Source organism: Pristiophorus japonicus, chromosome 17 (assembly GCF_044704955.1).
Source record: "Pristiophorus japonicus isolate sPriJap1 chromosome 17, sPriJap1.hap1, whole genome shotgun sequence".
Taxonomy (NCBI): Eukaryota; Metazoa; Chordata; class Chondrichthyes; family Pristiophoridae; genus Pristiophorus; species Pristiophorus japonicus.
Genome location: NC_091993.1, coordinates 22,749,718 through 22,771,640, shown reverse-complemented (window position 1 = coordinate 22,771,640; position 21,923 = coordinate 22,749,718).

The following is a 21,923-nucleotide window of genomic DNA, read 5'->3' as shown; positions in this document are numbered from 1 at the left end:
TGTGTCCATGTGTTACCCTCGCACTGTGTCCATGTGTTACCCTGTGATTGTGTCTGTGGTTTACCCAGGGACTGTGTCTGTGTGTTACCCAGGGAATGTGTCTGTGTGTTACCCTGGCACTGTGTCCGTGGGTTACCCTCGCACTGTGTCTGTGTGTTACCCTCGCACTGTGTCCGTGTGTTAGCCTCGCACCGTGTTAGTGTGTTACCCTCGCACTGTGTCTGTGTGTTACCCTCGCACTGTGCCCTTGTGTTACCCTGGGCATTTTTCCATGTGTTACCCTCACACTGTGTCCGTGTGTTACACTGGGACTTTGTCCGTATGTTACTCTCGCACTGTGTCCTTGTGTTACCCTCGCACTGTGTCCGTGTGTTATGCTCGCACTCTGTCCTTGAGTTACACTCGCACTGTGTCTGTCTGTTACCCTCGCACTGTGTCCGTGTCTTACCCTCGCACTGTGTCTGTGTGTTACGCTCGCACTGTGTCCGTGTCTTACCCTCGCACTGTGTCTGTGTGTTACCTTCGCACTAAGTCCCGGTGTTACCCTCGCACTGTGTCCATGTGTCAACCTCGCACTGTGTATGTGTGTTACCCTCGCACTCAATCCTGTGTTACTCTCGCACTGTGTCCGTGTGATACCCTCGCACTGTGTCCGTGTGTCACCCTCGCACTGTGTCTGTGTGTTACCCTCGCACTAATTCCCCATGTTACCCTCGCATTGTGTCCGTGTGTCACCCTCGCACTGTGCCTGTGTTTTACCGTCGCACTATGTCCCTGTGTTACCCTCGCACTGTGTCCGTGTGTTACCCTGGGCATTTTTCCATGTGTTACCCTCGCACTGTGTCCGTGTGTTACCCTCGCACTGTGTCCGTGTGTTTCCCTTGCACTGTGTCCGTGTGTTACCCTGGGACTGTGTCCATGTGTTACCCTGTGATTGTGTCTGTGTTTTACCCAGGGACTGTGAGTGTGTGTTACCTTGGCACTGTGTCCGTGGGTTATCCTGGGCCTTTTTCCGTGTGTTACCCTCACACTGTGTCCGTGTGTTATCCTGGGACTGTGTCCATGTGTTACCCAGGGAATGTGTCTGTGTGTTACCCTGGCACTGTGTCCGTGGGTTACCCTCGCACTGTGTCTGTGTGTTACGCTCGCACTGTATCCGTGTGTTTCCCTCGCACTGTGTCCGAGTGTTACCCTCGCACTGTGTCTGTGTGTTACCCTTGCACTGAGTCCCCGTATTACCCTCGCACTGTGTCCATGTGTCAACCTCGCACTGTGTCTGTGTGTTACCCTCGCACTCAATCCCTATGTTACCCTCGCACTGTGTACGTGTGTTACCCTCGCACTGTGTCCGTGTGTCAGCCTCGCACTGTGTCTGTGTGTTACCCTCGCACTAAGTCCCCGTGTTACCCTCGCATTGTGTCCGTGTGTCAGCCTCGCACTGTGTCTTTGTTTTACCGTCGCACTAAGTCCCTGTGTTACCCTCGCACTGTGCCCATGTGTTACCCTCGCACAGTGTCTGGTGTTACCCTGGGACTGTGTCCATGTGTTATCTTTGCACTGTGTCTGTGTGTTACCCTGGGACTTTGTCCGTGTTTTATGTTCGCACTCTGTCCGTGTGTTACCCTCGCACTGTGTCCGTGTGTTACCCTTGCACTGTATCCGTATGTTATCCTGGGACTGTATCCGTGTGTTACCCTCGCACTGTGTCTGTGTGTTACCCTGGCATTGATATAAATTTCTACCACAACGATCAATTTATAGAACACACTTGTGTCTGTGTCTGTGTGTTACCCTCGGGCTGTGCCCGTGTGTTATCCTGGGCTTGTGTCCGTGTGTTACTCTCGCACTGTGTCCTTGAGTTACCCTCGCGCTTTGTCCGTATTTTACCCTCGCACTGTGTCCGTGTGTTACCCTCGCACTGTGTCCGTGCGTTACCCTCGCACTGTGTCCGTGTGTTAACCTCGGACTGTGTCCGTGTGTTACCCTCGCACTGGGTCCTTGTGTTACCCTCGCACTGTGTCCGTGCGTTACCCTCACATTGTGTCCATGTGTTACCCTCACACTGTGTCCTTGTGTTACCCTCGCACTGTGTCCGTGTGTTACCCTCGCACAGTGTTAGTGTGTTACCCTCGCACTGTGTCCGTGTGTTACCCTGGGCATTTTTCCTTGTGTTACCCTCGCACTGTGTCCATGTGTTACCCTCGCACTGTGCCCTTATGTTTCCCTTGCACTGTGTCCGTGAGTTACCCTCGCACTGTGTCCGAGTGTTACCCTCGCAATGTGCCCTTGTGTTTCCCTTGCACTGTGTCCGTGTGTTACGCTCACACTGTGTCCATGTGTTACCCTCGCACTGTGTCCATGTGTTACCCTGTGATTGTGTCTGTGTTTTACCCAGGGACTGTGTCTGTGTGTTACCCAGGGAATGTGTCTGTGTGTTACCCTCGCACCGTGTTCGTGTGTTACCCTCGCACTGTGTCCGTGTGTTACCCTGGGCATTTTTCCATGTGTTACACTCGCACTGTGTCCGTGTGTTACCCTCACACTAATTCCCCGTGTTACCCTCGCACAGTGTCCATGTGTCAACCTCGCACTGTGTCTGTGTTTTAAGCTCGCACTCAATCCTGTGTTACCCTCGCACTGTGTCCGTGTGATACCCTCGCACCGTGTCCATGTGTCACCCTCACACTGTGTCTGTGTGTTACCCTCGCACTAAGTCCCCTTGTTACCCTCGCACTGTGTCCGTGTGTCACCCTCGCACTGTGTCTGTGTTTTACCGTCACTCTAAGTCCCCGTGTTACCCTCGCATTGTGTCCGTGTGTCACCCTCGCACTGTGTCCGTGTGTTACCCTCGCACAGTGTCTGGTATTACCCTGGGACTTTGTCCGTGTTTTACGCTCACACTCTGTCCATGTGTTACCCTCGCACTGTATCCGTGTGTTATCCTCGCACTGTATCCGTGTGTTACCCTGGCATTGATATAAATTTCTACCACAACGATCAATTTATAGAACACACTTGGGTCTGTGTCTGTGTGTTACCCTCGGGCTGTGCCCGTGTGTTACCCTCGCACTGTATCCATGTGTTATCCTGGGATTGTGTCCATGTGTTACCCTCGCGCTGTGTCCGTGTTTTACCCTCGCACTGTGTCCGTGTGTTACCCTCGCACTGTGTCCTTGTGTTACCCTCGCACTGTGTCCGTGCGTTACCCTCACACTGCGTCCATGTGTTACCCTGGGACTGTGTCCGTGTGTTACCCTCGCACTGTGTCCTTGTGTTACCCTCGCACTGTGTCCATGTGTTACCCTCGCACCTTGTTAGTGTGTTACCCTCGCACTGTGTCCGTGTGTTACCCTCGCACTATGCCCTTGTGTTACCCTTGCACTGTGTCCGTGTGTTACCTTCGCACTGTGCCTTTGTGTTACCCTTGCACTGTGTCTGTGTGTTACCCTCGCACTGTGTCCTTGTGTTACCCTCGCACTGTGTCCTTGTGTTACCCTCGCACTGTGTCCGTGTGTTATGCTCGCACTCTGTCCGTGTGTTACACTCGCACTCTGTCCGTGTGTCACCCTCGCACTGTGTCTGTGTGTTACCCTCGCACTAAGTCCCCGTGTTACCCTCGCACTGTGTCCGTGTGTCACCCTCGCACTGTGTCTTTGTTTTACCGTCGCACTAAGTCCCTGTGTGACCCTCGCACTGTGTCCGTGTGTTACCCTCGCACAGTGTCTGGTGTTACCCTGGGACTGTGTCCATGTGTTACGCTCGCACTCTGTCCGTGTGTTACCCTCGCACTGTGTCCGTGTGTTACCCTTGCACTGTATCCGTATGTTATCCTGGGACTGTATCCGTGTGTTACCCTCGCACTGTGTCTGTGTGTTACCCTGGCATTGATATAAATTTCTACCACAACGATCAATTTATAGAACACACTTGGGTCTGTGCCCGTGTGTTATCCTGGGCTTGTGTCCCTGTGTTACTCTCGCACTGTGTCCTTGTGTTACCCTCGCGCTGTGTCCGTATTTTACCCTCGCACTGTGTCCGTGTGTTACCCTCGCACTGTGTCCGTGCGTTACCCTCGCACTGTGACCGTGTGTTAACCTCGGACTGTGTCCGTGTGTTACCCTCGCACTGTGTCCTTGTGTTACCCTCGCACTGTGTCCGTACGTTACCCTCACACTGTGTCCATGTGTTACCCTCACACTGTGTCCGTGTGTTACCCTCGCACTGTGTCCTTGTGTTACCCTCGCACTGTGTCCGTGTGTTACACTTGCATTGTGTCCGCGTGTTACCCTCGCACTGTGTCTGTGTGTTACCCTCGCACTAAGTCCCCGTGTTACCCTCGCACTGTGTCCGTGAGTCACCCTCGCACTGTGTCCGTGTGTCACCCTTGCACTGTGTCCGTGTGTTACCCTCGCACAGTGTCTGGAGTATTGTGTACAGTTTGGTCTCCTAACTTGAGGAAGGACATTCTTGCTATTGAGGGAGTGCAGCGAAGATTCACCAGACTGATTCCCGGGATGGCGGGACTGACCTATCAAGAAAGACTGGATCAACTGGGCTTGTATTCACTGGAGTTCAGAAGAATGAGAGGGGACCTCATGGAAACGTTTAAAATTCTGACGGGTTTAGACAGGTTAGATGCAGGAAGAATGTTCCCAATGTTGGGGAAGTCCAGAACCAGAGGTCACAGTCTGAGGATAAGGGGTAAGCCATTTAGGACCGAGATGAGGAGAAACTTCTTCACCCAGAGAGTGGTGAACCTGTAGAATTCTCGACCACAGAATGTAGTTGAGGCCAATTCACTAAATATATTCAAAAGGGAGTTAGATGAAGTCCTTACTACTCGGGGGATCAAGGGGTATGGCGAGAAAGCAGGAAGTGGGTACTGAAGTTTCATGTTCAGCGCTGAACTCATTGAATGGCGGTGCAGGCTAGAAGGGCTGAATGGCCTGCTCCTGCACCTATTTTCTATGTTTCTATGTTTCTATGTTTCTATTACCCTGGGACTTTGTCCGTGTTTTACACTCGCACTCTGTCCATGTGTTACCCTCGCACTGTATCCGTGTGTTATCCTCGCACTGTATCCGTGTGTTACCCTGGCATTGATATAAATTTCTACCACAACGATCAATTTATAGAACACACTTGGGTCTGTGTCTGTGTGTTACCCTCGGGCTGTGCCCGTGTGTTACCGTCGCACTGTATCCATGTGTTATCCTGGGATTGTGTCCATGTGTTACCCTCGCGCTGTGTCCGTGTTTTACCCTCGCACTGTGTCCGTGTGTTACCCTTGCACTGTGTCCTTGTGTTACCCTCGCACTGTGTCCGTGCGTTACCCTCACACTGTGTCCATGTGTTACCCTGGGACTGTGTCCGTGTGTTACCCTCACACTATGTCCTTGTGTTACCCTCGCACTGTGTCCATGTGTTACCCTCACACCTTGTTAGTGTGTTACCCTCGCACTGTGTCCGTGTGTTACCCTCGCACTGTGCCCTTGTGTTACCCTTGCACTGTGTCCGTGTGTTACCGTCGCACTGTGCCCTTGTGTTACCCTTGCACTGTGTCTGTGTGTTACCCTCGCACTGTGTCCTTGTGTTACCCTCACACTGTGTCCATGTGTTACCCTGGGACTGTGTCCGTGTGTTACCCTCGCACTGTGTCCGTGTGTTACCCTGGGCATTTATCCTTGTGTTATCCTCGCACTGTGTCCGTGTGTTACCCTCGCACTGTGTCCTTGTGTTACCCTCGCACTATGTCCGTGTGTTACCTTCGCACTGTGTCCTTGTGTTACCCTCGCACTGTGTCCGTGTGTTATGCTCGCACTCTGTCCGTGTGTTACACTCGCACTCTGTCCGTGTGTCACCCTCGCACTGTGTCTGTGTGTTACCCTCGCACTAAGTCCCCGTGTTACCCTCGCACTGTGTCCGTGTGTCACCCTCGCACTGTGTCTTTGTTTTACCGTCGCACTAAGTCCCTGTGTGACCCTCGCACTGTGTCCGTGTGTTACCCTCGCACAGTGTCTGGTGTTACCCTGGGACTGTGTCCATGTGTTACGCTCGCACTCTGTCCGTGTGTTACCCTCGCACTGTGTCCGTGTGTTACCCTTGCACTGTATCCGTATGTTATCCTGGGACTGTATCCGTGTGTTACCCTCGCACTGTGTCTGTGTGTTACCCTGGCATTGATATAAATTTCTACCACAACGATCAATTTATAGAACACACTTGGGTCTGTGCCCGTGTGTTATCCTGGGCTTGTGTCCCTGTGTTACTCTCGCACTGTGTCCTTGTGTTACCCTCGCGCTGTGTCCGTATTTTACCCTCGCACTGTGTCCGTGTGTTACCCTCGCACTGTGTCCGTGCGTTACCCTCGCACTGTGACCGTGTGTTAACCTCGGACTGTGTCCGTGTGTTACCCTCGCACTGTGTCCTTGTGTTACCCTCGCACTGTGTCCGTGCGTTACCCTCACACTGTGTCCATGTGTTACCCTCACACTGTGTCCGTGTGTTACCCTCGCACTGTGTCCTTGTGTTACCCTCGCACTGTGTCCGTGTGTTACACTTGCATTGTGTCCGCGTGTTACCCTCGCACTGTGTCTGTGTGTTACCCTCGCACTAAGTCCCCGTGTTACCCTCGCACTGTGTCCGTGAGTCACCCTCGCACTGTGTCTGTGTGTCACCCTTGCACTGTGTCCGTGTGTTACCCTCGCACAGTGTCTGGAGTATTGTGTACAGTTTTGGTCTCCTAACTTGAGGAAGGACATTCTTGCTATTGAGGGAGTGCAGCGAAGATTCACCAGACTGATTCCCGGGATGGCGGGACTGACCTATCAAGAAAGACTGGATCAACTGGGCTTGTATTCACTGGAGTTCAGAAGAATGAGAGGGGACCTCATGGAAACGTTTAAAATTCTGACGGGTTTAGACAGGTTAGATGCAGGAAGAATGTTCCCAATGTTGGGGAAGTCCAGAACCAGAGGTCACAGTCTGAGGATAAGGGGTAAGCCATTTAGGACCGAGATGAGGAGAAACTTCTTCACCCAGAGAGTGGTGAACCTGTAGAATTCTCGACCACAGAATGTAGTTGAGGCCAATTCACTAAATATATTCAAAAGGGAGTTAGATGAAGTCCTTACTACTCGGGGGATCAAGGGGTATGGCGAGAAAGCAGGAAGTGGGTACTGAAGTTTCATGTTCAGCGCTGAACTCATTGAATGGCGGTGCAGGCTAGAAGGGCTGAATGGCCTGCTCCTGCACCTATTTTCTATGTTTCTATGTTTCTATGTTTCTATTACCCTGGGACTTTGTCCGTGTTTTACACTCGCACTCTGTCCATGTGTTACCCTCGCACTGTATCCGTGTGTTATCCTCGCACTGTATCCGTGTGTTACCCTGGCATTGATATAAATTTCTACCACAACGATCAATTTATAGAACACACTTGGGTCTGTGTCTGTGTGTTACCCTCGGGCTGTGCCCGTGTGTTACCGTCGCACTGTATCCATGTGTTATCCTGGGATTGTGTCCATGTGTTACCCTCGCGCTGTGTCCGTGTTTTACCCTCGCACTGTGTCCGTGTGTTACCCTTGCACTGTGTCCTTGTGTTACCCTCGCACTGTGTCCGTGCGTTACCCTCACACTGTGTCCATGTGTTACCCTGGGACTGTGTCCGTGTGTTACCCTCACACTATGTCCTTGTGTTACCCTCGCACTGTGTCCATGTGTTACCCTCACACCTTGTTAGTGTGTTACCCTCGCACTGTGTCCGTGTGTTACCCTCGCACTGTGCCCTTGTGTTACCCTTGCACTGTGTCCGTGTGTTACCGTCGCACTGTGCCCTTGTGTTACCCTTGCACTGTGTCTGTGTGTTACCCTCGCACTGTGTCCTTGTGTTACCCTCACACTGTGTCCATGTGTTACCCTGGGACTGTGTCCGTGTGTTACCCTCGCACTGTGTCCGTGTGTTACCCTGGGCATTTATCCTTGTGTTATCCTCGCACTGTGTCCGTGTGTTACCCTCGCACTGTGTCCTTGTGTTACCCTCGCACTATGTCCGTGTGTTACCTTCGCACTGTGTCCTTGTGTTACCCTCGCACTGTGTCCGTGTGTTATGCTCGCACTCTGTCCGTGTGTTACACTCGCACTCTGTCCGTGTGTCACCCTCGCACTGTGTCTGTGTGTTACCCTCGCACTAAGTCCCCGTGTTACTCTCGCACTGTGTCCATGTGTCAACCTCGCACTGTGTCTGTGTGTTACCCTCGCACTCAATCCTGTGTTACCCTCGTACCATGTCCGTGCGTAACCCTCACACTGTGTCCATGTGCTATCCTCACACTGTGTCTGTGTGTTACCCTCGTACTGCGTCTGTGTATTACCCTCGCGCTGTGTCCGTGTGTCACCCTCGCACTGTGTCTGTGTGTTACCCTCGCACTAAGTCCCCGTGTTACCCTCGCACTGTGTCCATGTGTCAACCTCGCACTGTGTCTGTGTGTTACCCTCGCACTCAATCCTGTGTTACCCTCGCACTGTGTCCGTGTGATACCCTCGCACTGTGTCCGTGTGTCAGCCTCACACTGTGTCTGTGTGTTACCCTCGCACTAAGTCCCCGTGTTACCCTCGCATTGTGTCCGTGTGTCACCCTCGCACTGTGTCTGTGTTTTACCGTCGCACTAAGTCCCTATGTTACCCTCGCACTGTGTCCGTGTGTTACCCTCGCACAGTGTCTGGTGTTACCCTGGGACTGTGTCCATGTGTTACGTTTGCACTGTGTCTGTGTGTTACCCTGGGACTTTGTTCGTGTTTTACGCTCGCACTCTGTCCGTGTGTTACCCTCGCACTGTATCCGTATGTTATCCTGGCACTGTGTCCGTGTGTTTCTCTCGCACTGTGTCCGAGTGTTACCCTCACACTGTGCCCTTGTGTTTCCCTTGCACTGTGTCCGTGTGTTACGCTCACACTGTGTCCATGCGTTACCCTTGCACTGTGTCCATGTGTTACCCTGTGATTGTGTCTGTGTTTTACCCAGGGACTTTGTCTGTGTGTTACCCAGGGAATGTGTCTGTGTGTTACCCTCGCACTATGTCCGTGTGTTACCCTCGCACCATGTTAGTGTGTTACCCTCGCACTGTGTCCGTGTGTTACCTGGGCATTTTTCCATGTGTTACCCTCACACTGTGTTCGTATGTTACCCTGGGACTTTGTCCGTGTGTTACTCTCGCATTGTGTCCTTGTGTTACCCTCGCACTCTGTCCGTGCGTTACACTCGCACTGTGTCCGTGTGTTATGCTCGCACTCTGTCCGTGCGTTACACTCGCACTGTGTCCGTGTGTTACCCTCGCACTGTGTCTGTGTGTTACCCTCGCACTAAGTCCCCGTGTTACCCTCGCACTGTGTCCGTGTGTCACCCTCGCACTGTGTCTGTGTGTTACCCTCGCACGAAGTCCCCGTGTTACCCTCGCATTGTGTCTGTGTGTCACCCTCGCACTGTGTCTGTGTTTTACCGTCGCACTAAGTCCCTGTGTTACCCTCGCACTGTGTCCGTATGTTTCCCTCGCACAGTGTCTGGTATTACCCTGGGACTGTGTCCATGTGTTAACTTTGCACTGTGTCTGTGTGTTACCCTGGGACTTTGTCCGTGTTTTACGCTCGCACTCTGTACGTGTGTTACTCTCGCACTGTGTCCGTGTGTTACCCTTGCACTGTATCCGTGTGTTATCCTGGGACTGTATCCGTGTGTTACCCTCGCACTGTGTCTGTGTGTTACCCTGGCATTGATATAAATTTCTACCACAACGATCAATTTATAGAACGCACTTGGATCTGTGTCTGTGTGTTACCCTCGGGTTGTGCCCGTGTGTTACCCTCGCTCTGTATCCATGTGTTATCCTGGGACTGTGTCCTTGTATTACCCTCGCGCTGTGTCCGTGTTTTACCTTCACACTGTGTCCGTGTGTTACCCTCGCACTGTGTCCTTGTGTTACCCTCGCACTGTGTCCGTGCGTTACTCTCACACTGTGTCCATGTGTTACCCTGGGACTGTGTCCGTGTGTTACCCTCGCACTGTGTCCTTGTGTTGCCCTCGCACTGTGTCCATGTGTTACCCTCGCACCTTGTTAGTGTGTTACCCTCGCACTTTGTCCGTGTGTTACCCTCGCACTGTGTCCGTGTGTTACCCTCGCACTGTGCCCTTGTGTTACCCTCGCACTGTGTCCGTGTGTTACACTTGCACTGTATCCGTATGTTATCCTGGGACTGTATCCGTGTGTTACCCTCGCACTGTGTCTGTGTGTTACCCTGGCATTGATATAAATTTTTACCACAACGATCAATTTATAGAACACACTTGTGTATGTGTCTGTGTGTTACCCTCGGGCTGTGCTCGGGTGTTACCCTCGCCCTGTATCCATGTGTTATCCTGGGCTTGTGTCCGTGTGTTACCCTCGCACTGTGTATGTGTGTTACCCTCGCACTGTGTCCGTTCGTTACGCTCGCACTGTGTCCATGTGTTAACCTCGGACTGTGTCCGTGTGTTACCCTCGCACTGTGTCCTAGTGTTACCCTCGCCCTGTGTCCGTGCGTTACCCTCACACTGTGTCCGTGCGTTACCCTCACACTGTGTCCATGTGGTACCCTGGGACTGTGTCCGTGTGTTACCCTCGCACTGTTTCCTTGTGTTACCCTCGCACTGTGTCCGTGTATTACCCTCGCACAGTGTTAGTGTGTTACCCTCGCACTGTATCCGTGTGTTACCCTGGGCACTTTTTCCTTGTGTTACCCTCGCACTGTGTCCGTGTGTTACCCTCGCACTCTGTCCGTGTGTTACCCTCGCACTGTGTCCGTGTGTTACCCTTGCACTGTATCCGTATGTTATCCTGGGACTGTATCCGTGTGTTACCCTCGCACTGTGTCTGTGTGTTACCCTGGCATTGATATAAATTTTTACCACAACGATCAATTTATAGAACACACTTGTGTATGTGTCTGTGTGTTACCCTCGGGCTGTGCTCGGGTGTTACCCTCGCCCTGTATACATGTGTTATCCTGGGCTTGTGTCCGTGTGTTACCCTCGCACTGTGTATGTGTGTTACCCTCGCACTGTGTCCGTTCGTTACGCTCGCACTGTGTCCATGTGTTAACCTCGGACTGTGTCCGTGTGTTACCCTCGCACTGTGTCCGTGTGTTAACCTCGGACTGTGTCCTTGTGTTACCCTCACACTGTGTCCTTGTGTTACTCTCGCACTGTGTCCGTGCGTTACCCTCACACTGTGTCCATGTGTTACCCTGGGACTGTGTCCGTGTGTTACCCTCGCACTGTTTCCTTGTGTTAACCTCGCACAGTGTTAGTGTGTTACCCTCGCACTGTGTCCGTATGTTACCCTGGGCACTTTTTCCTTGTGTTACCCTTGCACTGTGTCCGAGTGTTACCCTCGCACTGTGCCCTTGTGTTTCCCTTGCACTGTGTCCGTGTGTTACCCTCGCACTGTGTCCATGTGTTACCCTCGCACTGTGCCCTTGTGTTACCCTGTGATTGTGTCTGTGTTTTACCCAGGGACTGTGTCTGTGTGTTACCCAGGGAATGTGTCTGTGTGTTACCCTGGCACTGTGTCCGTGGGTTACGCTCGCACTGTGTCTGTGTGTTACCCTCGCACTGTGTCCGTGTGTTACCCTCGCACCGTGTTAGTGTGTTACCCTCGCACTGTGTCTGTGTGTTACCCTCGCACTGTGTCTGTGTGTTACCCTCGCACTGTGCCCTTGTGTTACCCTTGAACTGTGTCCGTCTGTTACCGTCGCACTTTGTCCGTGTGTTACCCTTGCACTGTGTCCGTGTGTTACCCTCGCATTGTGCCCTTGTGTTACCCTCGCACTGTGTCTGTGTGTTACCCTCGCACTGTGTCCTTGTGTTACCCTCGTGCTGTGTCCGTGTGTCACCCTCGCACTGTGTCTGTGTGTTACCCTCGGGCTGTGCCCGGGTGTTACCCTCGACCTGTATCCATGTGTTATCCTGGGCTTGTGTCCGTGTGTTACCCTCGCACTGTGTCCTTGTGTTACCCTCGCGCTGTGTCCCTATTTTACCCTCGCACTGTGTCCGTGTGTTACCCTCGCACTGTGTCCGTGCGTTACGCTCGCACTGTGTCCGTGTGTTACCCTCGCACTGTTTCCTTGTGTTACCCTCGCACTGTGTCCGTGTGTTAACCTCGCACAGTGTTAGTGTGTTACCCTCGCACTGTGTCCGTATGTTACCCTGGGCACTTTTTCCTTGTGTTACCCTTGCACTGTGTCCGTGTGTTACCCTCGCACTGTGTCTGTGTGTTACCCTCGCACTGTGTCCGTGTGTTTCCCTCGCACTGTGTCCGAGTGTTACCCTCGCACTGTGTCCGTGGGTTACGCTCGCACTGTGTCTGTGTGTTACCCTCGCACTGTGTCCGTGTGTTACCCTCGCACCGTGTTAGTGTGTTACCCTCGCACTGTGTCTGTGTGTTACCCTCGCACTGTGTCCGTGTGTTTCCCTCGCACTGTGTCCGAGTGTTACCCTCGCACTGTGCCCTTGTGTTTCCCTTGCACTGTGTCCGTGTGTTACGCTCACACTGTGTCCATGTATTACCCTCGCACTGTGTCCATGTGTTACCCTGTGATTGTGTCTGTGTTTTACCCAGGGACTGTGTCTGTGTGTTACCCAGGGAATGTGTCTGTGTGTTACCCTGGCACTGTGTCCGTGGGTTACCCTCGCACTGTGTCTGTGTGTTACCCTCGCACTGTGTCCGTGTGTTACCCTCGCACCGTGTTAGTGTGTTACCCTCGCACTGTGTCTGTGTGTTACCCTGGGCATTTTTCCACGTGTTACCCTCACACTGTGTCCGTGTGTTACCCTGGGACTTTGTCCATGTGTTACTCTCGCATTGTGTACTTGTGTTACCCTCGCACTGTGTTCGTGTGTTATGCTCGCACTCAGTCCGTGCGTTACACTCGCACTGTGTCCGTGTGTTATGCTCGCACTCTGTCCGTGCGTTACCCTCGCACTGTGTCTGTGTGTTACCCTCGCACTAAGTCCCCGTGTTACCCTCGCACTGTGTCCACGTGTCAACCTCGCACTGTGTCTGTGTGTTACACTCGCACTCAATCTTGTGTTACCCTCGCACTGTGTCCGTGTGATACCCTCGCACTGTGTCCATGTGTCACCCTCGCACTATGTCTGTGTGTTACCCTCGCACTAAGTCCCCGTGTTACCCTCGCACTGTGTCCGTGTGTCACCCTCGCACTGTGTCTGTGTGTTACCCTCGCACGAAGACCCCGTGTTACCCTCGCATTGTATCTGTGTGTCACCCTCGCACTGTGTCTGTGTTTTACCATCGCACTAAGTCCCTGTGTTACCCTCGCACTGTGTCCGTATGTTTCCCTCGCACAGTGTCTGGTATTACCCTGGGACTGTGTCCATGTGTTAACTTTGCACTGTGTCTGTGTGTTACCCTGGGACTTTGTCCGTGTTTTACGCTCGCACTCTGTCCGTGTGTTACCCTTGCACTGTGTCCGTGTGTTACCCTTGCACTGTATCCGTGTGTTATCCTGGGACTGTATCCGTGTGTTACCCTCGCACTGTGTCTGTGTGTTACCCTGGCATTGATATAAATTTCTACCACAACGATCAATTTATAGAACACACTTGGGTCTGTGTCTGTGTGTTGCCCTCGGGCTGTGCCCGTGTGTTACCGTCGCGCTGTGTCCGTGTGTTACCCTCGCACTGTGTCCTTGTGTTACCCTCGCACTGTGTCCGTGCGTTACCCTCACACTGTGTCCGTGTGTTATCCTGGGACTGTGTCCTTGTGTTACCCTCGCGCTGTGTCCGTGTTTTACCCTCGCGCTGTGTCCGTGTGTTACCCTCGCACTGTGTCCTTGTGTTACCCTCGCACTGTGTCCGTGCGTTACCCTCACACTGTGTCCATGAGTTACCCTGGGACTGTGTCTGTGCATTACCCTCGCACTGTGTCCTTGTGTTACCCTCGCACTGTGTCCATGTGTTATCCTGGGACTGTGTCCTTGTGTTACCCTCGCACTGTGTCTGTGTGTTACCCTCGCACTGTGTCCTTGTGTTACCCTTGCACTGTGTCCATGTGTTACCCTCGCACCTTGTTAGTGTATTACCCTTGCACTGTGTCTGTGTGTTACCGTCGCACTGTGCCCTTGTGTTACCCTCGCTTTGTCTGTGTGTTACCCTCGCACTGCATCCTTGTGTTACCCTCGCACTGTGTCCGTGTGTTACCCTGGGACTGTGTCCGTGCTTTACCCTCGCACTGTGTCCTTGTGTTACCCTCGCACTGTGTCCATGTGTTACCCTCGCACTGTGTTCGTGTGTTACCCTTGCACTGTGTCTGTGTGTTACCCTCGCACTGTGTCCTTGTGTTACCCTCGCACTATGTCCGTGTGTTACCCTCGCACCGTGTCCTTGTGTTACCCTCGCACTGTGTCCGTGTGTTATGCTCGCACTCTGTCCGTGTGTTACACTCGCACTCTGTCCGTGTGTCACCCTCGCACTGTGTCTGTGTGTTACCCTCATACTAAGTCCCCGTGTTACCCTCGCACTGTGTCCATGTGTCAACCTCGCACTGTGTCTGTGTGTTACCCTCGCACTCAATCCTGTGTTACCCTCGTACCATGTCCGTGCGTTACCCTCACAGTGTGTCCATGTGCTATCCTCACACTGTGTCTGTGTGTTACCCTCGTACTGCACCTGTGTGTTACCCTCGCACTGTGTCCTTGTGTTATCCTCGCACTGTGTACATGTGTTAACCTCGCACTGTGTCTGTGTGTTACCCTCGCACTCAATCCTGTGTTACCCTCGCACTGTGTCCGTGTGATACCCTCGCACTGTGTCCGTGTGTCAGCCTCGCGCTGTGTCTGTGTGTTACCCTCGCACTAAGTCCCCGTGTTACCCTCGCACTGTGTCCGTGTGTCACCCTCGCACTGTGTCTGTGTGTTACCCTCGCACGAAGACCCCGTGTTACCCTCGCATTGTATCTGTGTGTCACCCTCGCACTGTGTCTGTGTTTTACCATCGCACTAAGTCCCTGTGTTACCCTCGCACTGTGTCCGTATGTTTCCCTCGCACAGTGTCTGGTATTACCCTGGGACTGTGTCCATGTGTTAACTTTGCACTGTGTCTGTGTGTTACCCTGGGACTTTGTCCGTGTTTTACGCTCGCACTCTGTCCGTGTGTTACCCTTGCACTGTGTCCGTGTGTTACCCTTGCACTGTATCCGTGTGTTATCCTGGGACTGTATCCGTGTGTTACCCTCGCACTGTGTCTGTGTGTTACCCTGGCATTGATATAAATTTCTACCACAACGATCAATTTATAGAACACACTTGGGTCTGTGTCTGTGTGTTGCCCTCGGGCTGTGCCCGTGTGTTACCGTCGCGCTGTGTCCGTGTGTTACCCTCGCACTGTGTCCTTGTGTTACCCTCGCACTGTGTCCGTGCGTTACCCTCACACTGTGTCCGTGTGTTATCCTGGGACTGTGTCCTTGTGTTACCCTCGCGCTGTGTCCGTGTTTTACCCTCGCGCTGTGTCCGTGTGTTACCCTCGCACTGTGTCCTTGTGTTACCCTCGCACTGTGTCCGTGCGTTACCCTCACACTGTGTCCATGAGTTACCCTGGGACTGTGTCTGTGCATTACCCTCGCACTGTGTCCTTGTGTTACCCTCGCACTGTGTCCATGTGTTATCCTGGGACTGTGTCCTTGTGTTACCCTCGCACTGTGTCTGTGTGTTACCCTCGCACTGTGTCCTTATGTTACCCTCGCACTGTGTCCGTGTTTTACTCTGGGACTGTGTCCATGCATTACCCTCGCACTGTGTCCTTGTGTTACCCTTGCACTGTGTCCATGTGTTACCCTCGCACCTTGTTAGTGTATTACCCTTGCACTGTGTCTGTGTGTTACCGTCGCACTGTGCCCTTGTGTTACCCTCGCTTTGTCTGTGTGTTACCCTCGCACTGCATCCTTGTGTTACCCTCGCACTGTGTCCGTGTGTTACCCTGGGACTGTGTCCGTGCTTTACCCTCGCACTGTGTCCTTGTGTTACCCTCGCACTGTGTCCATGTGTTACCCTCGCACTGTGTTCGTGTGTTACCCTTGCACTGTGTCTGTGTGTTACCCTCGCACTGTGTCCTTGTGTTACCCTCGCACTATGTCCGTGTGTTACCCTCGCACCGTGTCCTTGTGTTACCCTCGCACTGTGTCCGTGTGTTATGCTCGCACTCTGTCCGTGTGTTACACTCGCACTCTGTCCGTGTGTCACCCTCGCACTGTGTCTGTGTGTTACCCTCATACTAAGTCCCCGTGTTACCCTCGCACTGTGTCCATGTGTCAACCTCACACTGTGTCTGTGTGTTACCCTCGCACTCAATCCTGTGTTACCCTCGCACCATGTCCGTGCGTTACCCTCACAGTGTGTCCATGTGCTATCCTCACACTGTGTCTGTGTGTTACCCTCGTACTGCACCTGTGTGTTACCCTCGCACTGTGTCCTTGTGTTATCCTCGCACTGTGTACATGTGTTAACCTCGCACTGTGTCTGTGTGTTACCCTCGCACTCAATCCTGTGTTACCCTCGCACTGTGTCCGTGTGATACCCTCGCACTGTGTCCGTGTGTCAGCCTCGCGCTGTGTCTGTGTGTTACCCTCCCACTAAGTCCCCGTGTTACCCTCGCATTGTGTCCGTGTGTCACCCTCGCACTGTGTCTGTGTTTTACCGTCGCACTAAGTCCCTGTGTGATCCTCGCACTGTGTCCGTGTGTTACCCTCGCACAGTGTCTGGTGTTACCCTGGGACTGTGTCCATGTGTTACGCTCGCACTCTGTCCGTGTGTTACCCTCGCACTGTGTCCTTGTGTTACCCTTGCACTGTATCTGTATGTTATCCTGGGACTGTGTCCGTGTGTTACCCTCGCACTGTGTCTGTGTGTTACCCTGGCATTGATATAAATTTCTACCACAACGATCAATTTATAGAACACACTTGGGTCTGTGTCTATGTGTTATCCTGGGTCTGTGTCTGTGTGTTACCCTCGACCTGTATCCATGTGTTATCCTGGGACTGTGTCCTTGTGTTACCCTCGCACTGCGTCCTTGTGTTACCCTCGCGCTGTGTCCGTGTTTTACCCTCGCACTGTGTCCGTGTGTTACCCTCGCACTGTGTCATTGTGTTACCCTCGCACTGTGTCCGTGCGTTACCCTCACACTGTATCCATGTGTTACCCTTGCACTGTGCCCTTGTGTTACCCTCGCACTGTGTCCTTGTGTTACCCTCGCACTGTGTCCGTGTGTTATGCTCGCACTCTGTCCGTGTGTTATACTCACACTCTGTCCGTGTGTCACCCTCGCATTGTGTCTGTGTGTTACCCTTGCACTAAGTCCCCGTGTTACCCTCGCACTGTGTCCATGTGTCAACCTCGCACTGTGTCCATGTGTCAACCTCGCACTGTGTCTGTGTGTTACCCTCGCACCCAATCCTGTGTTACCCTCGTACCATGTCCGTGCGTTACCCTCACACTGTGTCCATGTGCTATCCTCACACTGTGTCTGTGTGTTACCCTCGTACTGCGTCTGTGTGTTACCCTCGCACTGTGTCCTTGTGTTACCCTCGCGCTGTGTCCGTGTGTCACCCTCGCACTGTGTCTGTGTGTTACCCTCGCACTTTGTCTGTGTGTTACCCTTGCACTCAATCCTGTGTTACCCTCGCACTGTGTCCGTGTGATACCCTCTCACTGTGTCCGTGTGTCAGCCTCGCACTGTGTCTGTGTGTCACCCTCGCACTGTGTCTGTGTTTTACCATCGCACTAAGTCCCTGTGATACCCTCGCACTGTGTCCGTGTGTTACCCTCGCACAGTGTCTGGTGTTACCCTGAGACTGTGTCCATGTGTTACCTTTGCACTGTGTCTGTTTGTTACCCTGGGACTTTGTTCGTGTTTTACGCTCGCACTCTGTCCGTGTGTTACCCTCGCACTGTGTCCGTGTGTTACCCTTGCACTGTATCCGTATGTTATCCTGGGACTGTATCTGTGTGTTACCCTCGCACTGTGTCTGTGTGTTACCCTGGCATTGATATAAATTTCTACCACAACGATCAATTTATAGAACACACTTGGGTCTGTGTCTGTGTGTTACCCTCGGGCTGTGCCCGTGTGTTACCCTCGCCCTGTATCCATGTGTTATCCTGGGCTTGTGTCCTTGTGTTATCCTCGCGCTGTGTCCGTATTTTACCCTCGCACTGTGTCCTTGTGTTACCCTTGCACTGTGTCCGTGCGTTACCCTCACACTGTGTCCATGTGTTACCCTGGGACTGTGTCCGTGTGTTACCCTCGCACTGTTGCCTTGTGTTACCCTCGCACTGTGTCCGTGTGTTACCCTCGCACAGTGTTAGTGTGTTACCCTCGCACTGTGTCCGTGTGTTACCCTGGGCATTTTTCCTTGTGTTACCCTCGCACTGTGTCCGTGTGTCACCCTCGCACTGTGTTCGTGTGTTACCCTCGCACTGTGTCCGTGTGTTACCCTCGCACTGTGTCCGAGTGTTACCCTCGCACTATGCCCTTGTGTTTCCCTTGCACTGTGTCCGTGTGTTACCCTCGCACTGTGTCCGAGTGTTACCCTCGCACTGTGTCCATGTGTTACCCTGTGATTGTGTCTGTGTTTTACCCAGGGACTGTGTCTGTGTGTTACCCAGGGAATGTGTCTGTGTGTTACCCTGGCACTGTGTCCGTGGGTTACCCTCGCACTGTGTCTGTGTGTTTCCCTCGCACTGTTTCCGTGTGTTACCCTCGCATCGTGTCAGTGTGTTACCCTCGCACTGTGTCCGTGTGTTACTCTGGGCATTTTTCCATGTGTTACTCTCGAACTGTGTCCTTGTGTTACCCTCGCACTGTGTCCGTGTGTTATGCTCGCACTCTGTCCGTGCGTTACACTCGCACTGTGTCCGTGTGTTACCCTCGCACTGTGTCTGTGTGTTACCCTCGCACTAAGTCCCCGTGTTACCCTCGCACTCTGTCCATGTGTCATCCTCGCACTGTGTCTGTGTGTTACCCTCGCACTAAGTCCCCGTGTTACCCTCGCACTCTGTCCATGTGTCATCCTCGCACTGTGTCTGTGTGTTACCCTCGCACTAAGTCCCCGTGTTACCCTCGCACTGTGTCCGTATGTCACCCTCGCACTGTGTCTGTGTGTTACCCTCGCACTAAGTCCCCTTGTTACCCTCGCATTGTGCCCGTGTGTCACCCTCGCACTGTGTCTGTGTTTTACCGTCGCACTAAGTCCCTGTGTGACCCTCGCACTGTGTCCGTGTGTTACCCTCGCACAGTGTCTGGTATTACCCTGGGACTGTGTCCACGTGTTAACTTTGCACTGTGTCTGTGTGTTACCCTGGGACTTTGTCCGTGTTTTACGCTCGCACTCTGTCCGTGTGTTACCCTCGCACTGTGTCCGTGTGTTACCCTTGCACTGTATCCGTGTGTTACCCTCACACCGTGTCTGTGTGTTACCCTGGCATTGATATAAATTTCTACCACAGCGATCAATTTATAGAACACACTTGGGTCTGTGTCTGTGTGTTACCCTCGGGCTGTGCCCGGTGTTACCCTCGCCCTGTATCCATGTGTTATCCTGGGACTGTGTCCTTGTGTTACCCTCGCACTGCGTCCTTGTGTTACCCTCGCGCTGTGTCCGTGTTTTACCCTCGCACTGTGTCCGTGTGTTACCCTCGCACTGTTTCCTTGTGTTACCCTCGCACTCTGTCCGTGTGTTACCCTGGGCACTTTTTCCTTGTGTTACCCTCGCAATGTGTCCGTGTGTTACCCTCGCACTGTGTCTGTGTGTTACCCTCGCACTGTGTCCGTGTGTTTCCCTCGCACTGTGTCCGTGTGTTACCCTGGGCACTGTGTCCGTTTGTTACCCAAGCACTGTGTCCGTGTGATACCCTGGGCCTTTTTCCGTGTGTTACCCTCACACTGTGTCCGTGTGTTACCCTCGCACTGTGCCCTTGTGTTTCCCTCGCACTGTGTCCGTGTGTTACCCTTGCACTGTATCCGCATGTTATCCTGGGACTGTATCCGTGTGTTACCCTCGCACTGTGTCTGTGTGTTACCCTGGCATTGATATAAATTTCTACCACAACGATCAATTTATAGAACACACTTGGGTCTGTGTCTGTGTGTTACCCTCGGGCTGTGCCCGGTGTTACCCTCACCCTGTATACATGTGTTATCCTGGGACTGTGTCCTTGTGTTACCCTCGCACTGCGTCCTTGTGTTACCCTCGCGCTGTGTCCGTGTTTTACCCTCACACTGTGTCCATGTGTTACCGTGGGACTGTGTCCGTGTGTTACCCTCGCACTGTGTCCGTGCGTTACCCTCACACTGTGTCCATGTGTTACCCTGGGACTGTGTCCATGTGTTACCCTCGCACCTTGTTCGTGTGTTACCCTTGCACTGTGTCTGTGTGTTACCCTCGCACTGTTTCCTTGTGTTACCCTCGCACTGTGTCCTTGTGTTACCCTCGCACTCTCTCCTTGTGTTACCCTCGTACTGTGTCCGTGTGTTATGCTCGCACTCTGTCCGTGTGTTACACTCGCACTGTGTCCATGTGTCAACCTCGCACTGTGTCTGTGTGTTACCCTCGCACTCAATCCTGTGTTACCCTCGTACCGTGTCCATGTGTTACCCTCGCACTGTGTCCGTGCGTTACCCTCGTAATGCGTCTGTGTGTTACCCTCGCACTGTGTCCTTGTGTTACCCTCACGCTGTGTCCGTGTGTCACCCTCGCACTGTGTCTGTGTGTTACCCTCGCACTAAGTCCCCGTGTTACCCTCGCACTGTGTCCACGTGTCAACCTCGCACTGTGTCTGTGTGTTACACTCGCACTCAATCTTGTGTTACCCTCGCACTGTGTCCGTGTGATACCCTCGCACTGTGTCCATGTGTCACCCTCGCACTATGTCTGTGTGTTACCCTCGCACTAAGTCCCCGTGTTACCCTCGCACTGTGTCCGTGTGTCACCCTCGCACGAAGTCCCCGTGTTACCCTCGCATTGTATCTGTGTGTCACCCTCGCACGGTGTCTGTGTTTTACCGTCGCACTAAGTCCCTGTGTTACCCTCGCACTGTGTCCGTATGTTTCCCTCGCACAGTGTCTGGTATTACCCTGGGACTGTGTCCATGTGTTAACTTTGCACTGTGTCTGTGTGTTACCCTGGGACTTTGTCCGTGTTTTACGCTCGCACTCTGTCCGTGTGTTACCCTCGCACTGTGTCCGTGTGTTACCCTTGCACTGTATCCGTGTGTTATCCTGGGACTGTATCCGTGTGTTACCCTCGCACTGTGTCTGTGTGTTACCCTGGCATTGATATAAATTTCTACCACAACGATCAATTTATAGAACACACTTGGGTCTGTGTCTGTGTGTTGCCCTCGGGCTGTGCCCGTGTGTTACCGTCGCGCTGTGTCCGTGTGTTACCCTCGCACTGTGTCCGTGCGTTACCCTCACACTGTGTCCGTGTGTTATCCTGGGACTGTGTCCTTGTGTTACCCTCGCGCTGTGTCCGTGTTTTACCCTCGCGCTGTGTCCGTGTGTTACCCTCGCACTGTGTCCTTGTGTTACCCTCGCACTGTGTCCGTGCGTTACCCTCACACTGTGTCCATGAGTTACCCTGGGACTGTGTCTGTGCATTACCCTCGCACTGTGTCCTTGTGTTACCCTCGCACTGTGTCCATGTGTTACCCTCGCACTGTGTCTGTGTGTTACCCTCGCACTGTGTCCTTATGTTACCCTCGCACTGTGTCCGTGTGTTACTCTGGGACTGTGTCCTTGTGTTACCCTCGCACTGTGTCCGTGCGTTACCCTCACACTGTGTCCATGAGTTACCCTGGGACTGTGTCTGTGCATTACC